This window comes from Arvicanthis niloticus, chromosome X (assembly GCF_011762505.2).
Source record: "Arvicanthis niloticus isolate mArvNil1 chromosome X, mArvNil1.pat.X, whole genome shotgun sequence".
NCBI lineage: Eukaryota > Metazoa > Chordata > Mammalia > Rodentia > Muridae > Arvicanthis > Arvicanthis niloticus.
In genome coordinates, this window is record NC_047679.1 from 1,215,132 (window position 1) to 1,238,457 (window position 23,326).

General features: G+C 38.3%; 1 protein-coding gene across 1 annotated transcript in view; it reads left to right on the plus strand.

Annotated features, from left to right (window-relative positions):
• The window catches only part of Slc9a7 (solute carrier family 9 member A7), a 153,118-nt gene that overhangs the window by 1,899 nt on the left and 127,893 nt on the right, over positions 1-23,326 (plus strand).

A 23,326-nucleotide genomic window follows, 5' to 3' on the forward strand; every position in this document is an offset into this window, starting at 1 on the left:
GTTGGTTACCAGAAAGCACAGGTCTCGGGACAGACTTTGGCCTCCATACTTGCTCTTGGGGACTCTGTGGTTTTTGTTCTTTGGTCACAAATGAGTGACATGAGGAAAGCAGGTAAACTGAGATGTTTCCTGAACAGCTAGTGAGTGAGGAATTGATGTATGTTGCCATTTTAGGTTATTGACTCAGAGCCATGTTGGAAATGAAGACTGCCTTTGTATGTTTATACAAATCTGTGAGAATATATTTATTTTATAGGACTCAGAACCCACTCCCTAAAGAACAACGTGAAATAGGAAGTACATTTGGTGGGCTCATAAATGCATGCTCAAAGATACAGAAAATAAATGAGGATAAAAATATATGTTCTGGGGATTATCCTATGTTCATAGGAATTCATAATAGTTATCTTTGGCTTTTGTTTTGTTCAAGACAGGGTTTCACACAGTAGCTTAGGCTGTCCAAAAACTCACTGTGTAGCCTTGGTTGGCCTTGAATTTCAGGGCAGTCCTGCCTCAGCCTCCAAAGTACTGGGATGACATAGTTGAGCTGCCACACCCAGCTTCAGTCATCTTTATTTTAAGGCTTAAAAGCAACAGTGGGATTTTCTCTTGCTGACAGGTACTTAAAAAATTCACCTCAGTGTTTCAGTTATTGGGACCACATGTCAGTGTGCTGTTTCATTTTGTGGCTAGTTATGCTATAAATCTCATAATATACCTGTATAATTTTGTCCTTTGTCTTTGGAACTTCTTGCTGCTTTTAAATGTATTGAGAGATTTATTTTGTCAGCGTGTGATATCCTGGGACATGTCAAATATTGATATGTTGATGTGGGTTGTTTTTAATTGTGAGAAAACATTTTTCTTCAGGATATTTGATCTGCTGTTTCAATCTTCTCCTTGATCCCAATCTGAATTCTAATGTTATTTGATTAGCTATTTTCATTATATATTCAAGATTATTAGTGATAAGGAAGGAGACTCTGACCCGTACATGCACATTGGTGTGCACACCTGAAGGTATCTGTGGCACACACATGTATCTGCTCACAGACAAAGAAATCAGATTTTATTTCTCAATGTCAGTAGAGGAACTGAGTAGTTGTCCTCCTGTCTCTGAGTAATACAGGGCAGGAAGGCTTAGGGGAAGCACTTGTTGATTATCTGCTCTGTACTGGGTATGCATATTAATTTCTGGAAACTACAATTTAAATGGAAAATGCTTGTCATGTTTTTGTAAATGAGAATGTTCAATTGTGAAATCCAAAAACCCTTAGTCTTTTAAAAGTCTCATTCTTGTTATCTACTTTAATAGCATATATTCATTGTACATGGTCCTGGATTTCATAGTAACATTTTAACAGAAGAGTTTGATACACATTGACAGTATTCTCCTCAGAACCTGCTATATCCTCCAGGTTTTTCTCCTCCTGCATCCTGCCGTTTACCCTACTTTCCATTGACCAGTGGTTCTCAACCTTCTTAATGCCGTGACCCTTTAATACAGTTCCTTATGCTGTGGTAATCCCCAACCATAAAATTATTTTATGAATTGCTACTTCATAACTGTAATTTTGTTACTATTCTGAATGGTAAATATTATGAATGTAAATATTTTTGGAGATAGAGGTTTGCCAAAGGAGTCGTGGCCACAGGTTGAGAACTCCTGCTTCAGTCATTCAAGCTTTTTAAAATGTCATGTATATATGCATAATTTTATGTTGTATCTATGAAGTCTTGGATTCACAAATGAGAGAAAATATGCAAAATTTGTTTTTTGAGTCTGACTTAATTTACTTATTGTGATAATTTGCAGCTGCACACATTTTCCTACACACCACATTATTTCATCCTTCATGGATGAGTAAAATTTCATTATGTATGTATACCACATTCCCTTTATCCATTCCTCTGATGACAGACACCTAGGTTGGTTCCATAGTTTAGCTCTTGAGATTCTTGCTGCAGTAAACATGGATTCGCAAGTATCTCTGAGGTGTCTTGTCTTGGAATCCTTTGAGCAAATATCCAGGAGTCTTCCACCTTTTTTTCTATTGAACTGATATTTAATCTGAGAGAAGTATCTTAGTATTAAACAAATAAGCATATATATATATATATATATATATATATATATATATATATATATATGCAAGTATATGTAACAGACTAGTCATTGGTTCCTTAGGGGACAAAACCTCAATGGCTGTGACTTTTGAGTCAAGGCAGATGTCACTTTGAACTTTTTTGTCCATTTTGAGTTTTGAACTGTAAAAGTGTAATTACTTACCTAGTACCATGTCTATGCCTCCTTTTTGTAGCACTTTGATGTGTGTGCTTCTTACATCACTCAATTTAACACCCACATCTCCCTATTTAAATCAAAGTATGTCATTCCATTGTCCCCAGGGAATAGTTTTTACATTAGAAATTTACACCAGTAGATCCTGTAGTAGTAAGTACTTGCTTGGGTACAAAAGACCTAAGGACTATAAGAGATGCATTGTGGATGTTTAGCATTTGTGGTAAAAGACAAGTACCAAAAGACACTTTATGAGCGTTCTTCCCTGATAAGAGGCCAAGGCAAAGTGGTCCCAGACGTGACTTTCCAGGGATTTTGAAAGCAGCCCCCAGACTGTGACATGTTAGCTGTAGACATGTGAGCAAAGAATTAGCACAGCAATAGTCTAACCTGTTATCTTAGGCTAAGGAGCTCCTGGTTGTCTCTGTAGGTGATTTAGCACCATTCCGAAGTTACTGGGTCTGGGTCCTGCATGTTTGTCTGTATAGTCTAAATAACAAACTGTCAGTTAATTGTGGTTCTCTCTCACGTTTACAGTAGTTCTACTTCCTCCATAGTGTTTTTATGACAAATGATATATATCCATAATAATATCATTGTGTTGTAGTAGCCTACCACATGTTTTTAAATTCTCCCTTGTCCATGTCTGTCCTGCCAGCTTTCTGAAGATTTACTGGTCAGCCATTGTAAGTTCTATGGGTTGTGGGTTCTGTGCTGCTTTTCTATTGCTGATTGGACCTGGATTGCTAAGCACAGTCTGAGAGTGGGCGTTGCAGAGTATGAAAGGGAAAATATGACTTATATTCATGTTAAGCTTCCATTTGGAAATCTGTTTTGGTGAGACTTTCTCATTGCTCTGACCAGATACCAGAAAGAAACTAGTTGAGAGAGGGAACATTGGTTTTCCTCTTGTGGTTTCAGCCTGTCACAGTGTGGAGCACAGGGCTTCTCATCATGTTGTTCCGGAAACAGAGAGTATGCCTGCTGCCTTGGCTGGTTCTCTCCACCATCCTTTTTATTTCATCCAGAACCTCAGCCATAAAAGAGTGTTGCCTACTTTCAGGGAAAGTCTTTCTTCCTTAGGTTATCCTCTCCAGGAACACCTTCACAGACACACCCAGAGGTACATTTCAGTAGTCAAGGCACTTCTCAGTCCAGTCATACGATCGATCAGTGTTGACCCTCACAAGTTTACCTGCTGGAGCCTAATACACAATACATCTCTTTCAGTCATAGCATTGCACCACGGGACTCCTAAAGGCTCATGACAATTTCATGTTGCAAAATTGATTTAGCCTGTCTCCAGACACTTCCAGGCTCGGAAGTTCTAGCACTGCTCCAAAGTTCAAGTCCAAAATTTTCTCTGAATAATTAAATTAACTTCTACATGTGAGCCCCTGTAAAAACAAAACAAAACAAACAAAACAAAACAAAACAAAACAAACCAAAACACCTCAACGTACATACTTCCAAGGAAAAAGTGGCACAAAAGTAACTGCTTATTCTAAAAGGAAGGATCAGGAAATAGAAAAGAAGGACAAGACAAGAGCAAGACCGAAACCCTGTGGGAAAGATGAAGTTCTATAGCTTTATGTCGAGCATGAGATGGTGTGACATAAACTCAGCCCCACCTCCCGCTATCCTATAGACTTGCTGGTTGTAGTCCATATGGGTTTTTTCTCTTGAGTTGGCCCTGCTTCCTGCTTGTAGTCATGCTTGACTCTCCATTACATCTTTGATCTCACTTACCCAGTTTCTATACTGCCTTCTCAGGGGCTGCCTGCCCTACATTACCTAGCTTCCTAGATGGTCCTCTGAAGTCTGGGAAGTAGCTTCAGCGACCCTGAAGCTCATTCTGCTTGCATGTAAAGCTAGAATCACTTGAACAACACTAAAGTCTGTCACTTTTGAGACTCAGATTTGTGGACGTATAATCAATCCTTAAGATACCCCCTACACTTTTCTTATTGTCCTGTTACAAAATAATTGGCTGCATTTGAAAGACTTTTTTGTTTATTTGTTTTTCTGAATTGCTCTGACTGTCCTGGAACTGGCTCTACAGACCAGGCTGGCCCCAATCTTACAGAGATCCACCTGCCTCCAGAGTGCTGGGACTAAAGGCATGCACCAACACTGCCCAGCCTGAAAGACTTTTTAAAAGATAGTTTTTTGTTAAGATTTTTGTTTTTGTATGCATTTGTGTGTGTGTATCACCTGCGTGTAGGTGCTTGAGGAGGCTAGAGAGAGTGTGTTGGATTCTCTGAAGCTGAAATTTCGGGCTGTTGTGAGCCACCTAAAATGGGTACTGGGAACTGAACTCAGGTTAACTGAACTGGAAACTCTCTTAACTGCAGAGCAATTCCTTAATTTTTAATTATTTTAAAAATTATTTTAATCTTTTCAGACATCATCCTTTTTTGGTGATATCTTTTTCTGGACTTTCTCAGGGTACTGGAAGGTTTTCAAATCTCTCTGTTCTTTACTTTTCTCCCCATTCTCATTGTAAACTTGGCTAAGAGCTTCCAGCACCATCCATACTACAGTGTTGATGCTTTCCAATGTCTGCCTTCAGATGAATTGGTTTGTTGTCATAAAAGGCAGTTTTCCATAAAAGTCTCAGGACACGTATAAGAATGTAGACACATTATTTGTCAGAATGTAACGTGAATGTCTTATCCAATTTCTAATAGTCTTTGATTCCATCTGAAACTTTGCTTCATTCTGTATGCATCATGGTCTTCTGACCTCCTGTTGTACTCACCCCAAACTCTGCATACAGCAAGCACTCTAGGGCTTCTCAGCCCACAGCTTCAAATGTTTTTCATATTCCTCTCACAAACGCAATGGCTTCTGAACTGCATTATCAGGTAGTCATGGCAACAGCCTCACTTCTCTAGTATCACATTTGTGTAAGACTTTCTTATTGCTGTTTTTGAGAGACACAGCTTAGAGGAGGAAGGATTTTTTTTTTTTGGATCATGGTTTTCGAAAATTTTATCATGGCAGGTAGGACACTACATGGTAAAGCAGCTTACATTATGGTAAGGCAAGGGGCAGGGAGACAGACACTGCATTTGTGGGCTTTTTTCCTTTTTGCTCTTTTATTCCATCTGGATCCCCAGCCTGTAAGGTGGTGCTGGCCGAATTCAGTGTAGATCTTGACCTTTTAGTAGTTAGCCCCTTACCCTGGAATTGCACTCATAGACATACTCGGGTGTGTTCTACCAATATCCTAGGTGCTTGTCAATCCATTCAGGCTGAGAATCAAGAACCTGTGACCAAACATTGCACTACCTTAATTAAATGTTCTCATCAAAAGAACCTTTTGTCTTGGCCCAAGTTTAGAGTAGTTCCATTTTGGTAACAAATGTCTCTGGATCCAAATTGCCAGTCTGCTGTTTATAAAGCTGTATGACTTTTGACTTTGGGTAAATTTCCTGAACCTTAGTTTCCTCTTTTGGGAAATGGAAATAAAATTGCTCACCTCATAGATGATGTAGGGTTGATGTATTCTAAAAATTTAAGATGCAGAGTTTGATACGTAATAACTTGGTAAATATAGTTTCCATTCTCACCTAACCCTTTTGTGATTTCCTTGGTAAGCTTTGCTTCCTGAAGTTTGTTCAGTAGAGGCCTGACATCATTTTAAGATCCATGAAGGCACAGTTAATGGTGAGGAGAATTGTATATTGTTATATATTTTTGTGTGCTATTTGCTAATACCTAGAAGAAAGTTGCAACACACCTACCCTTCTCTTTTATCTAGCAGTTTCTGTCCTTGTCCTTTGTCCTCCAGAAATTTGTGTTAATATATTATGTTGTATATTTGTTGCAGGAAAAAATGCTCACCAAGAATGGACTAGTTAAATGATGCTACATTCCAATTAAAGAATATTATACAGCCAATGAAAAGAGATGTTTGAGATATTCTTATAAAGCAACTGTTAACATAATAGTGTTGAGGGAGAAGATAAGGGGTGTCCCTTATCTATTATGTACATACTATTATGTACAAACATTGTGTTTAACCGATCAATAATTGTATAATATCTATACATAAACATTATATATAATGAGTGAGATGTTTTAGGAATACATATTTTTTGATTGTGAACCTAGCCATGTCTCTACCCTGAAAACATATATTCTAGCTTAAATGTTAACTTTTTGCCAGGCCTGGGAGTGCAGGCCTTTAGTTTCAGATACTTAGGAGGCTGATGTAAGAATTTTAAGTTCAAGGACTGCCTAGGCTACAGAATAAGTTCAAGGCCAGACTGGGAAGCTTAATAAAACTGTCTCAAAATACAAAAGCTAAAAGAGCTGGAGACACAGCTCAGTAGTACAGACCCTGCCTAACATGGGCAAAGACCTTGGTCAAACCATGTTACCACAAAAAGTTAGCCTTTTAGAAAGGAGTTATCATAGAAAATTGCTATTTTGTAGCCCTTAATGATAACTGATTTGGACTAGCATTTTCAGTAAGTTTCAGTCATAGGTGAAAGCCAGTTGTGCACCCATATGCAGAGCCTTCCCACCTCCAAAGCATAGCTTCAAGTCCGTGATCACTCCGACAGTCCTGGTTAAACTCAGAGGGTCATAGAGCAAAAATGAGTGTGGGAAAGGGACTTGGAAGGTGGAGGGTAGGGTATCCAGGACAGGAGAGAGACAAAAGAGGGTGGGGGTGAGAGTAATAAGAGTGCATTGTGTGTGTGTGTGTGTGTGTGTGTGTGTTTGTATGAAATTGCCAAAGAACACATAAGAGATAAAAAATAATAAAGTGAAAAAAAACCATCTCCTCAAAGAAGAAAACAACAAAACCTAATTTGGGTAAGATTAGTAAGTTATATGAAGTTAGAGTTGACTGTACAGGTTAACTACTAGCCTGGCATCTCCTCTGCACTGTAGTTGACTACGAACTGAGCAACACTTTGACAAGATGGAGTATTTGTTCCTGCATTTTGTGACTACTTGAGAGCACTTGGAGTTTCATTACATGTGCCCAGTGCTGGGGTGATTGATTGGATAGGCACAAATCTCTAGTGAAGACCAGGAAAATATGTTTCCATACTTCATGAATTAACTGCCTTGTGAGTAACTACATCTGAGTTTCTTTTTTAAAACATTCATTCATTCATTCATTCATTCACTTTACATCCCATTGGCAGCCCACTCCCTCCTCCTAGTATCATCCTCACATCTCCCTTCCCTCATTATCCCCTCTTTTCCTCCCCAGAGAAGGGGAAATACCCCCATGGGTACCAATACACTCTGGCTTATCAAGTTTGAGCAGGACTAAGTGTATCCTTTCCCACTGAGACCAGACAAGACAGGTCAGTTAGTGGAAGGGAATCCAAAGGCAGGCAACAGAGTCAGAGACAGCCCCCACAGCAATTGTTCCAGGACCTGAAGGAAGACCAAGCTGCACATCTGCCACAAATGTGTAGGGGGTCCCAAGTCCAGCCCCCACATGCTTTTTTGTTGGTGGTTCAGTCTCTGTGAGCCCCTATAGGCCCAGGTTAGTTGACTCTAGGTTTTTTGTGGTGTCCTTGATCCCTCTGGTTCCTGCAATCCTTTCTCCCACTCTTCCACAAGACTTTCTGAACTCCGTCCAATGTTTGACTCCAGGTCTCTGCGTCTGTTTTGGTCTGGTCAGCTGCTGGGTGGAGTCTCTCAGAGGACAGTTATGTTAGGCTCCTGTCTGCAAGTATAACAGAGTATCATTATAGTGTCGGGGGTGGCTCTCTCCCATGGGATGGGTCTCAAGTTGGGCCAGTCATTGGTTGCCCATTCCCTCAGTTTCTGTTCCATCTTTATCCCTGCACATTTTGTAGGCAGGGCAAATTTTGGGTTGAAGGTTTTGTGGGTGGGTTGGTGTTCCTCTCCCTACACTGGAAGTCCCCACCTGGCTACAGAATCTGACCACTTCAGGCTCTGTATCTCCAGCTGCTAGGGGTCTCAGCTAGGGTTACCTCCATAGACTTCCAGGACCCTTCCCTGTCCCCAGTCCCAGAAAGGCTTTCCTACTGATTTTCATTCTCTTTCCCAGCCTTGTGCTGCCCCTCCCTACACCTTATTCCTATCCCCATACCCTCCCTACCCATTCTCCCATCCAGTTCCCTCCCTCCCTCCACCTCCAATGTCTATTTCATATCCCCTTCTGAGTGAGATTCAATCATCCTCCCTTGGGCCCTCCCTGTTACTTAAGCTTCTTTGGGTCTGTGATGGAGTTTATTTCTTAATGGAGTGAAGACAATATAAATGAATTAAGGTCTTGTGCCCATCAAAATGTAAAATCTATAGCTTTTAATAAAATCACTGATAGACTAATATAGTAATTTGTTGTGTGCTTGATTTCTTTCATTCTTTTTTTAAATCCTCAGTGTTAGTGAAGTATGGCTGATAGAAGAGAATCTACAAGCACTAATTTCTTTTAGAAGGAATCATCTCAACATGAGATTCTAGCTCTAGATCGGTGGTTCTCACTCTTTCGAATGCTGTGAGCCTTTAATACAGTACCTCATGTTGTGTCAACCCGAACCATAAAATTACTTTTGTTGGTATTTCATAACTGTATTTTTTGCTATTGTTATGAATTATAATGTAAATATTTTTTGAGACAGAAGTTTGCAAAGGTGTCTCCACCCACAGCTTGAGAACTGCTGTTCCAGCTGATACTATATGGATAAATTTTACTTTAAAAATATTCTTTAGTAAAGAGCTATATGATTTCAAAAATTAATCTGAGTGTAATCCAGGATTAGACTTCTCTTTTCAGCCCATGGGAAATGAAGGATCTAGAGAAGTTATAACATGGTATGAGAAAATGAGAAAATAATAAGACAAATTAAGAATGCAAGCCATCCTCACATTCTCATCTCTTTAAGAAGTCAATGGTAAGGAAAATGGACAGGGTAGGGGTTTTACATTAAGGGAGACCAAAGAAAACTAGATACCTGTGTCACAGAAAACTTGATTAGCTCCTGGTCCATTATAAATGTTTGTTTGGGGGACAGTTGGTGTTATGTGAATATGGACTTTCATAGATAATATCATATTAGAAAATTATCAGTTTTTTCATAGGACAATTGGAGTAATGTGAAGGAACATACTTGTTCTCTTAAGATGACTTACATGTAATTACAATGGTATAAAAGCAAAAAGGAGGAGGGGTGATGGGATACGGGGTTTTCTAGGGAGGGGAAATGGGGAAAGGAGATGACATCTGAAATGTAAATAAATAAAATATCCAAAAAAAGACCTAAGAGACATGTGTGATTTGGAAGAAAGGTGTGGTTTCTATGGTCCAAAATGAAATAAAAATGTCAGAAGTTTTATGAAAAAAAAATAAAAATAAAAACAAATAAATAAAAATCAAGAAACGATGAAAAAAAGATGTAGGCTAAATTGTTTAGAGGTGAAGTGGACTGGATCCCAATATATTCAACTTTTGTAAAACTTCAGTCAAAAACCAAACATAGCATATGTATGTATATGTAGATACAAAAAAAGTAAGTATGGCAATATACTGACAATTGTTAAATTCAGGTTGTGGTGGTTTGACTATGCCTAGCCAGGGAGTGGCATTATTAGGAGGTGTGGTCCTGTTGGTGTAGGTGTGCCCCTGTGGGCATGAGTTTATTTAAGACTCTCATCCTACAATAGCAACCAACCAGAGCTCCCAGGGAGCAACCAGCCTGGGAGCACATAGGGAGGGACCCATGGTTTCAGCTGTATATGTAGGGGAGGATGGCCTTGTAGGGCATAGGTGGGAGAGGAGATACTTGGTCCCATGAAGGCTGAACACCGAGTGGGGAGGAATTCGAAAGTGGGGAAGTGGGAGTGAGGGGTAGGTGGGGGCACACCCTCATAGAAGCAGGAGGAGGGGGGATGGGATAAGGGGTTCCTGGTGGTGTGAGGAATGGGGTAAGGGGATAAAATCTGAAATGTAAATATAATATCCAATAAAAAAAGAAAAAAAAGAAACTTGTGTAAATCCTCCACTGTCCGCCTTCATAGCATTATAGTCTGCCAGGATGCCCACTGGACCCTTGCTACTTCTGTGGCTCCACTTATTATTACTACACAAATGTGGTCCCAGGGCCAGCAACATGGGGACCACTTGAGAGATTTTTGGGGATGGTGAACTATTACCCTGACTTAGAATTTTTAGGGCTGGGGTCTTGAAGTCTTGTTTGTAACACATTATCAGGATTTTGTTTGTTTGAAGCTGTAGAGTTACTGGCTGACAGCAAACAGATTCCTCATGTATTTCCCTCTCCCAAACATGTATAGCCTTTCCCATTTGGTAAGGGGAAAACTCCAATTGGAGTGGTACATCATCTTTTTTTTTTTTTTTAATTGAAGATGAACCTGTATTGACATGACATTTTCACTTCAAACTCATAGTTTACATTAGTATTCATTCTTAGTGTTGTTTGTCCTTTAGGTTCAGGCAAGTGTATGCTGATAGTGTTTAGTCATCATTACTGTGCCACACACAGTAGTTTCATTATTTTGAAAATCCTGTATTCTCCATTTGTCTCTGTCTCCCCCATTCTCCACTGCTGTGCAACCACTGGCACTGTTCTATAGTTTTAGCCCTTCCATAATATTTAGAATCATACAATATGTAGACTTCACATGTTGACTCCTTTCACCTAGCAATATGCACTGAAACTTCTTTCATACCTTTAATGATTTCATCGTTCATTGTGATTTTTAGCACTGAAATAATATTCCAGTGTCTGGATCTATTCCAGTAACCACTCACATACTAAAGGATATTTGGTTATTTCCAAGTTTGGCAATAATTAATCTAATTGGGCTTGGTGTGCTGTCATGACTTTAGTCCCAGCACTTGAAAGAGAGGCAGGAGGATCTCTATGATTTCAAGGCCAGCCCAGTCTATGTAATGAGTTATAGGCCAGTCAAGGTTATGTAGAGGGACATAGTCTTAAAAAAAGCTTTTAGGGTTATTGAGATAAGCTTAATGGGTAAAGGTACTTGCCTCCAAATTTGAGTATGATCCCTGAGATTTATGTTGCTGAAGGAGTGAACTAATCCTATAATTATCTTCTGACTTCTACACATGCACCAGTTAAACATGTTCATTGTTTTCTTGCTGTTGTTTGAGACAACTCTGACTGTACAGCCCAGGCTTGCCTCAAATTTATGCTCTTTTTGCCTTAGTTTACCCAGTGATGGAATTATTAGTGTGTACCATCATGACAAGAATTTTTGTTTTCTTTTTGCTTTAGAATTATTTTTTCATTTGAAAAACATATAATTTACATATTCAATAATAGAATGATTTGATGTAGTTATAAAGATTTTATTTTTAAAGTTTTGTTTCTGAGTATGTGTCTGTGTTTGCTTTGAGTGTCTGTATCTATAGAGCCATTTAGAGGGTATAGGGTCCCCTAGAGCTAGAGTTACAGGCATTTGTGAGCTACCTAATGTGGATGCAGGGAACTGAATTCTGGTCCTCTGGAAGAGTGGTAACTATGGAGTCATCTCTCCAGCCCCCCAATTTGATATAGTCTTGAACATTAAGAAAAGAAAAAAAAAAGAAAAAATTCAAGTTACAAGACTGATCTCCAGAACAATTTTTTAAATCACTTTTTTTCTTAATGGGTCAATGTAACAAATATATTACCAAGTCTAGAATAATTATGTCTAATTTCTATTGCACTAATGGTTGGTTTATAGGGATTTTGTAGGTAAATAATAGTAGAAAATGATATCTCTTGATTTACCATCTTTTAGAATATCCAGATATCATGTTAAGTACTCTGCCTACACTGAGCCATTTAAATGTCTCATCAAAAGTATGAGAACCATAATATTGGTTCCATTTTCCAGTTGAAGAAAATGAAACTTGCTTCAAGATTGTTCTTTATTCACAGTCAGATGTTTGAAATTAGGCACTGGGTCTTTTAAACGATGAGATGAATATGTAGGATGTGTTTGGGCAAGATAGACTATAACCTGAATCCTACCCCATTACCCGATCTAGAAGAGCTCAAGAAGATCTATACCTGGAATATAAGGCAAAGAAAAATGACTCTTTTTAGTAGCTGGGACTTTACTCCCAAACTCCTGTGCAGAATTACAAGAGGTGAGGCAGCCTAAAGGGCTTAGCTAAATGGGAACAAACTGTCTACTTGGTTTTAGCTCAAAGGTTTTGCTCCTGGTGTTACTCCATTGATGTGACAGAGGTTACTAGTGTTTTAGGTGGAAACACCTTTAAGAGTGTTCAGAATGACTGTACCAGACCTTCTTGGCTTGGCATAGTGGCTTTCAATTTTCTTGACTTTAGGCCTCACCGTCATAAAGGTGGGCTGCAGATTGGGTGGGGCCTATTGTACTCTTATGCCTCTTCCTGATAATTGTGGTAGGCTTGTCAGAATCTCTTGGGGGGAACTTTTACCAGATATACTAAGTTGTAAGCCATGGGTAAGTGAAGATACTTGTCTTGTTTGCTGCTGTTTTTTCAACTCTTAGAACAGTACCTGACATATTGAGGTGCCCTGTAAACATTTAATCATTGTAGTCTATGGAGAGCCAATATACTGTAACAGTATTTAGCATTAAATGTCTTTGCTCTGAGAGTTCTTGTACTTCAGATTTATACCAACAGGAAATTTTTAAAGACATTAATGTACAAAACTATCTGCATGAATGGGAGTAGACTGTTTATGACAAGGAAAGGACAGGTGACATAAATATATGTGTTTCTAGAAAATGGTATATTTGGTTGGTTGATAAAGCTAGGGCTGAACACAGTGCCGTGTACAGGCTACCGCTGAAGAGTATCCCGAGCCTTTGATTTCTTTTCTGAGACAATCTTACTATGTAGTCTAGAGTAGTTTTGAACTTGTAATCCTCCTTACACAACCTCCTTAGTGCTGACATTTTAGGTGTCTGCTTTTTTTTTTTTTTAACTTTTGTAAAGTATTTGTAAAAATTACTTTCACCATTTTGACTTTACCATTTAGTAACATTCATAATGTGTCTAAAGTCAGGTGGCCAGTACCACTATTTTGAAAAAAAAAAATTGTCCACATCCTGAACAAAACCTCTGTATCCCTTAAGTAGTAACTTCCTATATTGTCTTACTCTGTTGTCCACATCTAATCTACTATTGTCCCCACGAACTTGTTTATTTTAGACATTTCTTTTATGTAGATTCCTGTAATATTTGTGTCTGGCTTATTTTACTTAGCGTAAGTTTTTTTCTGGCGGCACTGGGGATTAAGCTTTGGGCTTTGTGCCTACTACTGAAGTGTTCTATCACTGAACTAGCCCACTAAGCCTGAACATAATGCTTTCAAGAGTCCTCCTTCATGTTGTGTAATGTGAATGAGCTTCATAACTTTCTGTGGCTGAATGATATTCCAGTCTCTATATACATACTACATTCTATTACTCAGTTGATGGATATTTAGACTGTGCAACAAATGTTATACTGCTATGAACATTCACATACAAATATCTGTTTGAATATCTGTTTTCAGATCTCTTGGGACTATACCAAGGAATAGAATTGCTGGTTCATATGGTGTTTCTCTTTTTGACATTTTAAGGAACCACTAAATTGTTTTCATTAGCAGCAACACTATGCTGTAGTCCTGCCTACCCCAAGGTACAAGGACTCATAGTTTTTCACATCCTCTCCAACACTTGTTATTGAACTTCCTCTTTTGTGCTTACTATTCATTTGCATTTTTATTTAGAGAAACAGCTATTGGGTTAGTTTATTGTTGTGAGTTGTAAGAATTCTTTCCATAGTCTGTATATTAATCATTGGTTAGATATGTGGATCGCCAATATTTATTCCCATTCTATGGATTGCCTTCTCACTTTGTTAGTAGTGCCATCTCATATGTAGGGAAAAAAATCTACCCTAAAACAATGGCACACTAATACTCTGCTCCAATCTACTTCTGCTTTTGTCCTTTTATATTATCATCCAAAACTGTAGCTTTACATAGTATTTCTATTAACATATATTTACAATGACTTTTAAAATTTGCCTTTTTAATCATATAGGAATGGGGAATTATAAATCAAAAGCTTTTGCAGTTACTTTATTTTTTTAAAAGCAGTAGTTTTCATTTCTTCACATTATTTTGAGTTACCCTGTGGTATCTTTCATTTGAGCCTGAGAAATCACTCGATATTCATTGTTAATTATTAAGTAGTTAAAGTTCTTTAGTTTTTGTAACCTGTGAATTTCTTAACTTTTTCACTTTTGAGGAATAGTTTTACTAGATGCAGATGTTCAGGTTAATAGTTTTTCTCATGTAGCATTTTAAATAAGTCATCTCATTTTTCATCTTATCTTCAGGGTTTCTGCTAAAATTAGTTCCAATCATATTAAGAATCCTTTCTATGTGACAAATAATTTCTCTTCCTGATTTTAAGATTGTTTTTATCAGTTCATTTATAATGTCCTTTGATGTGAGTTTTTTGGCTTAGTCCTTCTTGGTGATTCCTTGTTAAACATTATTCTATTTTGTTTTTTATGTGTATTGTTGTTTTGCCTGCATGTATGTCTGTGCACCTCATGTGTGCAGTGCTCACTGAGGCCAGAAAAGGGTGTTAGATTCTCAGAGATGGGAGTTACAGGAGGTTCCTTGCTACCATGTGGTTGCTGGGATTTGAACCTAGTTCTCTGGAAGAACAGCCAGTACTCCTAACTGCTGAGCCATTTCTCCAGTCCATGTTTGGAGGCTCTTGAGTTTTGTAGAGGTCTAATCCACAAATTTCATCAAATATTGGAATTTTCCAGCAGTCATCTCTTCAAATATTATAACCCCTTTTCTCCTTCTTCTGGAATTTCCATAATGTGGCATAAATCTACTTTATGTTGTGATATAATTCTATTGGCTTCCTTTACTTCTCTACATATTCTTCTCTTTTTGTTTCTCAGACTCAACAATTTCAATTCTTTTACCTGCAAGTTCACTAATTCTTTCTGCTACCTGCTTAAATATTCTGGTGAACCTTCCTAGTCAAGCTTTCAGCTTTAGCACCTGCATACTTCCTTTTCATAATCTCCGTTTTCATTTTGTTCATGCATTATTTTCTTGATTTCCTTTTTTGTCTTTGTTCATAGCTTCCTTTAATTTTTCAATCATATTCAATACTTAAAATTTCTGTATAATATATTCAGGATCTTGACCTCTTTAGATGATTTCTGTGGTTTTTCTCTTTGAATAGGCCACACTACCCATTCCAACTAGCTATGAGTTTTTCATCCATCTTACAGGTTTTGTTGTTGTCCAGCAATGCATGCTGGTTCTCTACTCTGAATAGGGGAGATGAACACCTGAGCCATTCATTTGAATAGTTTTCCTCAAACAGATACACACACACACACACACACACACACGCACACGCACACGCACACGCACACACGCACTAAGTAAAGTCTTTTCTTCTTCTGGAGACAAACACCAGGATCTTATACTGGGAGTGTAAGTTGCTGTCTTACAGCAACTGGAACTCAAAGAAATCTGCCACCAGAGTGCTGGGATTTGAGGTATAAACCACCACACCCAGGCTGCTCTTGCTTCTTAACCACATCCTATTTTTAAAAATGAAGGTTCTCTGTATTTTCAGAGACATCAAAATCTCCAAAGAAGAACAGTGTTGACTAAGCCTTGCATTTTGCTAACCTCTTTAACATGTTACTAAGATAGTTAATGTCCTGTGGTCAGTCTAGTGTTTACTGTGGGCTCCTATCACATGTTTTTGCTGAGAACCTGGAAAGTAAGAAACTTCAAATGGTGGTATAAGTTTAGGTTTATACCCAATACATTTTCTCAAATTTTGCTTCTCCAGTTTTACTCCTAAAATACATTTTATGTAAAGATACATTTTTCTTATTTTGTTCTGGGTTATAGAAAGGATTGACTCCAGATTACTTTGTATTAAAAGTAGAATTAACTAGGTATAGCAGAGATTGCAGTCACCTCTCAATATTGATTGTGCCTTTCTTAGTAGAATCCTGGTCTTTCAGCTCACTATGTTGCTGGGTAGTGAAAAGTGCTTTTGCCACTAGGTACAGACTAAGTTCTGGCTAGAAGTAGAAGGCAAAGTAGAAGGTGGATGGATTGTATAAAATATTCATATTGGACACATGTTGTCTCTCTGGCTCTTGGAATCTGAATGTAACTGCTTGAGCTCCAGCAGCCATATTGGATCAAGAGATGACCTTGGGAATGAGAAACACTTGATAATACAGTAAAGCAGAATTTGTCAGAATCTGTGAAATCGCAGAGCTATCATGTTGGGCATGGGTTGCCTACTTTTGTACTCCATGTGAGAAAGTAATGCAGGTTTTCTATCTGCTGCTGAACCCAGTTGTAATGTTCATACCAAACTCTTAGTATTCCTTGAATTGAAATGTGAATTGAAATGTGAATTGAAATGAGTTGTTTTGTGGTGCTGATGCAGATACATATGGCACTTCTTGGAGTTCTACGTGAAAATAAAAAGCAGGTAAGAGCTTGAGGAAGAGCTTCAGATTTTAAGCACAACTTACATTTGATACCTTTTTAGGCATCTGACTACTACCTGAATATTAAGTGCAATGGTTTAGAATTCAGACAGTTTCACTCATGGCTGTAACTTATTACAGTGAAAGGAGACATAGACAGACCAGCAAAGGAAAAAGCCACACTGACTAGATTCTTCTATGTGAGCTTCTCAAGTTCTTTCACAGGAGAGTTGACAGTGAATTTGTTACTATAGCCAAACAGAACAAGCTTCATTCTCGGGCATCGCACATACTTTGTTTCTGTTTAGGTAGGCTCCATGGATCCCTGCAGGGTGGGAGGTCTAATTCAGGATCTTGCACATGCTAGGCGGGTGCCCTACCATAGAGCCCTCTCTCTGAAATTTCTGGCACTCAGATGGAAAACAGGTGTTTACTATAAATGACATTTGTGAAAAACAACCTTGCTAAGACAGTATAGCAGAGTTTATTGTTCCAGGCACACAAACTCACCTTGTCTATCAACTAGCAGCATAGAAAACAGTTCACAGAGCACAGTCCCAGGAACTACTGCAAGGATTGCTCATGTAAAGTACTCCTTTTTAGGGGGTAGGGTAGCAACATCAGGACTGTTGTGTGAACTTCTTTCCTGTACAGGAAGGTGATGTCAGCTGACTGTTGTTAGATTTTTGTATCTATGTTGCTTTCTTAGTTTTCTACCTACATTCCTTTTACTTGTTATTATTTTTTTTTAGTTTTAATTTTGTATTGAAAGTGTTCATACCAACAATGAACTTTTACTTTGACATGTAGTTTTTGAAAATTATTATTATTATTTTACATCTCAAATGCAGTTTCTCCCCTCCCTCCTCTTCTCCTCCTTCCTGCCCCTGACCTCCTCTTTGCACCCTCATCTATTCCTCCTCTATTTTTCTTTAGAAAAGGGCACCCCCCAGGGATATCAATGAAACATAGCATAACACGTTCAAATAAGACCAGACACTTCCCTTCATATTAAGGCTGGACAAGGCAACCCAGAAGGAGGGAAAGGTCTCATAGGTAGGGAAAAGAGTCAAGACAGCCCCTGCTCCCACTATTTGGAGTTCCACAAGAAGACCAAGCTACACAACTGTACCATATATGTTGAGGGCCTAGGTCAGACCTATGTAGGCTCCCTGATTGTCAGTTCAATCTCTGTGAGGCCCCTTGAGTCATAGTTAGTTGATTCTGTGGACCATATTCTTGTGGTGTCCTTGACCTCTCTACCTCCTACAATTCTTCCTGCCCCTTACCCGAAGGATTCCCTGAGCTCTGCTAATGTTTGGCTGTGGGTCTCTCCATCTGCTCTTATCAGTTGCTGAATAAAGCCTCTCTGATGACAATTATGCTAGGCACCAATTTATGAGTATAGCAGAATACCATTAGGAATCATTTTATTGTCTTTTTTTCTGCTATTTGTGTTTGGTTTTATTGTGGGTCTCTGGCCTATTCATCTTCTGGGTCTGGCCCTCCAGGCAGTGTCAGGGGTGGGCTCTTTCTCATGCTACGGGTCTCAAGCTGGACCAGCCATTGGTTAGCCATACCCACAATTTCTGTGCCATCTTTACCACAGCACATCTTGTAGGCAGGACAAATTGTAAGTCAAAGGTTTTGTGGCTGGATTGGTATCCCAATTCCTCCACTGGAACTCTTGTCTGGTTATAGGAGATGGCAGGTTCAGGCTTTATATCCTCCCAAACACCTCATGTTTCACATTTCAATTCAAGGAACACGAAGAACTTGGTATGAACATTACAATTGGGTTCAGCAACAGATAGAAAACCTGCATTACTTTTTCACATGGAGTACAAAAGTATGCAACCCAAGCCCAACATGATAGCTCTGTGTTTTCACAGATTCTGACAAATTCTACTTTACTGTATTGACAAAAGTGTTTCTCATTCCCAGGGTCATCTCTTGATCCAATATAGCTAGGAGTCTTAGCTAGGGTCACCCTCATCAATTTCTGGGACTTTGTATTGCCCTAGGTTTCTAGCTTGTCCCAGAGATGCCCTCCAGTTCCAATTGTCTCTCTCAGGACTCTCCCTTCATCTTCCCCTCCACCTAATTTATCCTGTTCCTGTCTCTACCCCCCCCATGTTCCCGCCACCCTCAATGTCTATTCTATTTCTCCTTCCCATGGAGATTTCGTGTGTCCCTCCTTGAGCCCTCCTTAGTACTTAGCTTCTCTGAGTCTGTAGATTGTAGCATGGTTATCTTTTACTTTACAGCTAATATCTACTTATAAGCGAATACATATCATATTTGTCTTTTGGGGTCTGAGTTACCTCATTCAGGATGATTTTCTCTAGTTCCACCCATTTGCCTGCAAAATTCATGTCATTATTTTTAACAACTGAGTAATACATCATTGTATAAATGTACCACATTTTCTTTATTCATTCTACAGTTGAGGGACATTTAGGTTGTTTCCAGTCTCTGGCTGATATGAATAAAGCTGCTATGAACATAGCAGAGCAAGTGTCTTTGTGATAGGTTGAAGCATTCTTTGTGTATATGCCCAGAAGTAGAATAGTTGGTTCTTGAGGTAGATTAATTTCCAACTTTCTGGGAAACAGTCATATTGATTTTCAAAGTGTTTGTATGAGTTTGCACTCCCACCAGCAATGAAGAAGTGTTTTTGTCCCATATACTTACCAGCATGTGCTATCACTTGAGCTTTTGATCTTAGCCATTCTGATTGGTATAAGACAGAATCTCAGAGTCATTTTGATTTTCATTTCCCTGATGGCTAAGGATGTTGAACATTTCTTTATAGTAAGTGCTTCTTGGCCATTTGAAATTCCTCTCTTGAGAATCCTCTGTTTATATCTGTACCCCATTTTAAAACTGGACTGTTTTTTTTAAATATCTATTTTCTTGAGTTCTTTATATGTTTTGGAAATTAGCCCTCTCTCAGATGTGGAGTTGGTAAAAATTTTTTCCCATTCTGTAGGTGCTGTTTTTGACATATATGAAGATATGTGTAACTACAAATGGAACAAAAGATCAAGGCTAGTTCCATCACTCTTTAAACAACCATCATACTAAGTTGGAGAAGTGGCTCAGTGGTTTAGAGCCTTTGCTGATCTTCCAATGTACCTGACTTTGGGTTCTAGCACCCATATCTGATACCTGTAACTCCAGCTTTCTTCTGGATTCTTCTGATCCTCTCTCACACGTGAAATTCACACACACACAGACACAGACACACACACAGACACAGACACAGACACAGACACACACACACACACACACACACACACTCACACTCACACACACACACACACACACTACAAGGAAACTCTTATACTATGAGCTCACTCAGACAATCACTAGTGTGCTGTCCATCACTTCAGTCTTGTGTTTTCATGTACGTTATGTAAATGGAACCAAACAGTATGTAATGTTTTAGGATTAACATTTTCAGTTAGTGCAATGCTATTGGGAATCACTCTTTTGTGATGTTCTCTGATCCATATGAGATTTTATGTGATGGTCAATCCACAGTTGAAGGATACAGGATTATTTCCAGTTTGGAGTGGTTAAGAATAGGGCTACTGTATTAATTTTTGTATGAATGAATGTAAGTTTTTGTATTCTTAATAGTAAGTTATGAAGAATGAAGTTGTTGGGTGGTAGCTTCATTGTTGGTTTCACTTCACATGAAAACTGCAGAACTGTTTTCTGGAGTAGCAGTGCAGCTCACCTAGTACCACCACACCCAGCTTACCCAGGTCTCTTTGTAGAACTAAACTATTACATTGTGATGGGCTTGCTAACATTATCTGTTTGTCTAAAAATCTCTAGTCGACTAACTGTGGGTTTAAAAGATTGTCTTTCTTATTTTCATCTAAATGTTTGATACCTTTGCATCTAGATCTACAGCTTTTTTTTTTTCAGTTAATTTTTACAGATGGTATGACACTTTGGTTAAGATTCATTTTTTTTTTTTTGTATAGGAATACTCAGTTGTTTTAGCAATTTTCTTGAACATATATTGTTTCTATTGAGTTACATTTGCAAGTGTTATCAAAATCAGTTTCCTAGATTTGTGTAGCTCTGCCTCTGGGTTTTCCCTTGTAGTCTTCTTATCTGTGTATCTGTCTTTGACAGAACCACGTTTTTCTTACTGCTCTTTTATAATGGGCCTTCTAACTGAGTAGTGTTGAGTCTTTAATCTTCCTTTGTAAGATTGATTGGGCTGTTCCAGTTCTTTTACCTTTCCATGTGAATTTTAGAGTCAGCTTTATTTCTCTCGGTAAAATGTCCGTGGTGTTTTGATTGACATATTTAATTAGTACTTAATTTGAGGAGAATGAGTATGTGTGACACAGCTCACATTTACTTGGGGTTTCTTTAGTTCATCTTAGCATGGTTTTTTTAGTTTTAAATGTACAGGTCTTCACAAATTTTATAGGCTTTATCCTTCAGTATTTCAGGTTTTTGGTACCATTATAATTGCTATTGTTTTTGTGATTTTAATGTCCAGTCCTTTGTTGCAAATATACAGAACTACAGTATATTTTTTTTCTAATCTGAATCTTGTATCCTGTAGAATTAACTGCTAAACTCATGGTTTTATTTTAGTAGCTTTTAAATTATTCCATCAGATTTTATATATATTTAATCATATCATATATGAGTAATTATACTTTTACTTCTCTCTTTCTAATCTGCAGGATTTTTTGTTGTCCTTTTTGAGACAAAAGTATCACTATCCAGCCATGTCTAGCCTAGAACTCACTATGTAGACCAGGCTGGCCTCGAAGTCATACAGATCTGCCTGCCTCTGCCACCCAGGTGCTGGGATTAATGGGGACATTTTTAGCCTAAGTGTGCCAGGTAGAGCTTATTTTTATAGTATTAGAGTGTGTTAGATTTGGTGTGGTAAAAGGCATTTCTGCCTTTTCTCTAACTATTAATGTTAGCTGTATATTTTCATAGATATTTACTAGATAGAGGAAACATTTTTCTATTTCTACTCTGCTAAGAGTTCTTAGGAGTGGCCATGAGATGTTTTCAAATGCTCCTTGTGTGTATGTTGAGATGATTGTGTGTTTTTCATTTCTTGTTTGTGAATAAAATATAGTATATATTTTTTGAATAGCAAACTCTGGATTCCTACTATAAATCCCTCTTGGTTATTATCTATCACTCTTTTAATATATTATTGGAATGGTTTGTTAAACTTTGGGCTAGAAGTTTTGTATTTGTGCTCATGAATGATACGGTCTGCTTTGATGTGTTAGGTACCATTAACTTTATAGAATGAGTTGAGTAGTCTTTTGGCTTGAGCTTTGACTTGTTTATCTGTGCATTTCAACACAGTGTCTAAATATGGAGCTCAGACTGGGCTCACAGTTGGGATATTCCTGCCTTAGCCTCCCAAGTGCTAGAATTATCGATATATGCCACCTTGCCTGTCTCTGTGTGTTCCATTTTTGGACTGTGGCTGTTGCTTTGCCCTCCAGTTAATGTTTTTCTGTAACTTGATTTGTCATGAGTATTATCCTGTATATTAATCCTTAAACATTCTTGCTCTTATAGTCTTAAGTTCCATTTAGATCTTTTAAAAATCTCTACTTAAGTTTCTGAATATATGGGTATCTTAGTTTTTACCTTCCTCTGCTTATTTCTAGCAGAGGTCAGTTTTAACTTGATTATTTTTGTAGGTTTTATCTTCCTGCCTTTTTTCATGCCCAGATATCTTTGTGAATTTTACTTTGTTAGATAGTAGACATTTTTGCCTTCTATAAGTCCGTAGATGCAGTGAATTTGCTTGGAAATGATTTGATTCCTTATGACTTATTCGATGGGTGTGGAACAGTCCTCGGTCACAGGCTGATTGCCCTCACTGCCAGAGCATGCTGATTTGTTGGGCAGTACCCTGTGGATTAAGCATTGCTTACATTTGTTCAGTAAGGATAGGACTTTACTGGCTCTGTAGGTGCTAGGTATTGTTCTGTTTAATTTGTTTTGTTCTTCCCTCTCATATGAGTATGCAAATCTGCCTTCAATACCTGAAGGAGAGCTCCTCTGTGGATTTCCAGAATTCTGTCCTTGTGTCACTAGGCTGTGTTTCTCATCCTCTGTCCTCTGAAATGTAGGTGGTTTTGTATCCATACTCTTGGGTGTCTTGACTTGAGGAGCTGCCAGGCTTCACTTACATCCTCTCTGTCCTGTGGCCTACAAACTCTCTCAGTGCAGGAGGCTGGGCCATCACAGCACTTGCCTCAGATTTCCTATCTCCCAGGGACCATATGTCACCCATTGCCTGATGGTTACTGTCTTGAAAACCACAATTTCATATATTTCGTATAAGAAAGGATAAATCCATTTCCATTTTTGATCTTCTCTGTAAGTGGAAGCTTTTGTTTTACAGAGGAATTTTGACCTTTCATTTTTGAAACCCTGTACAGGTACACTCTGTCACTTGATATTTATTTTTCTTGAACTTGGTATATGTGTGTTTATGTGGT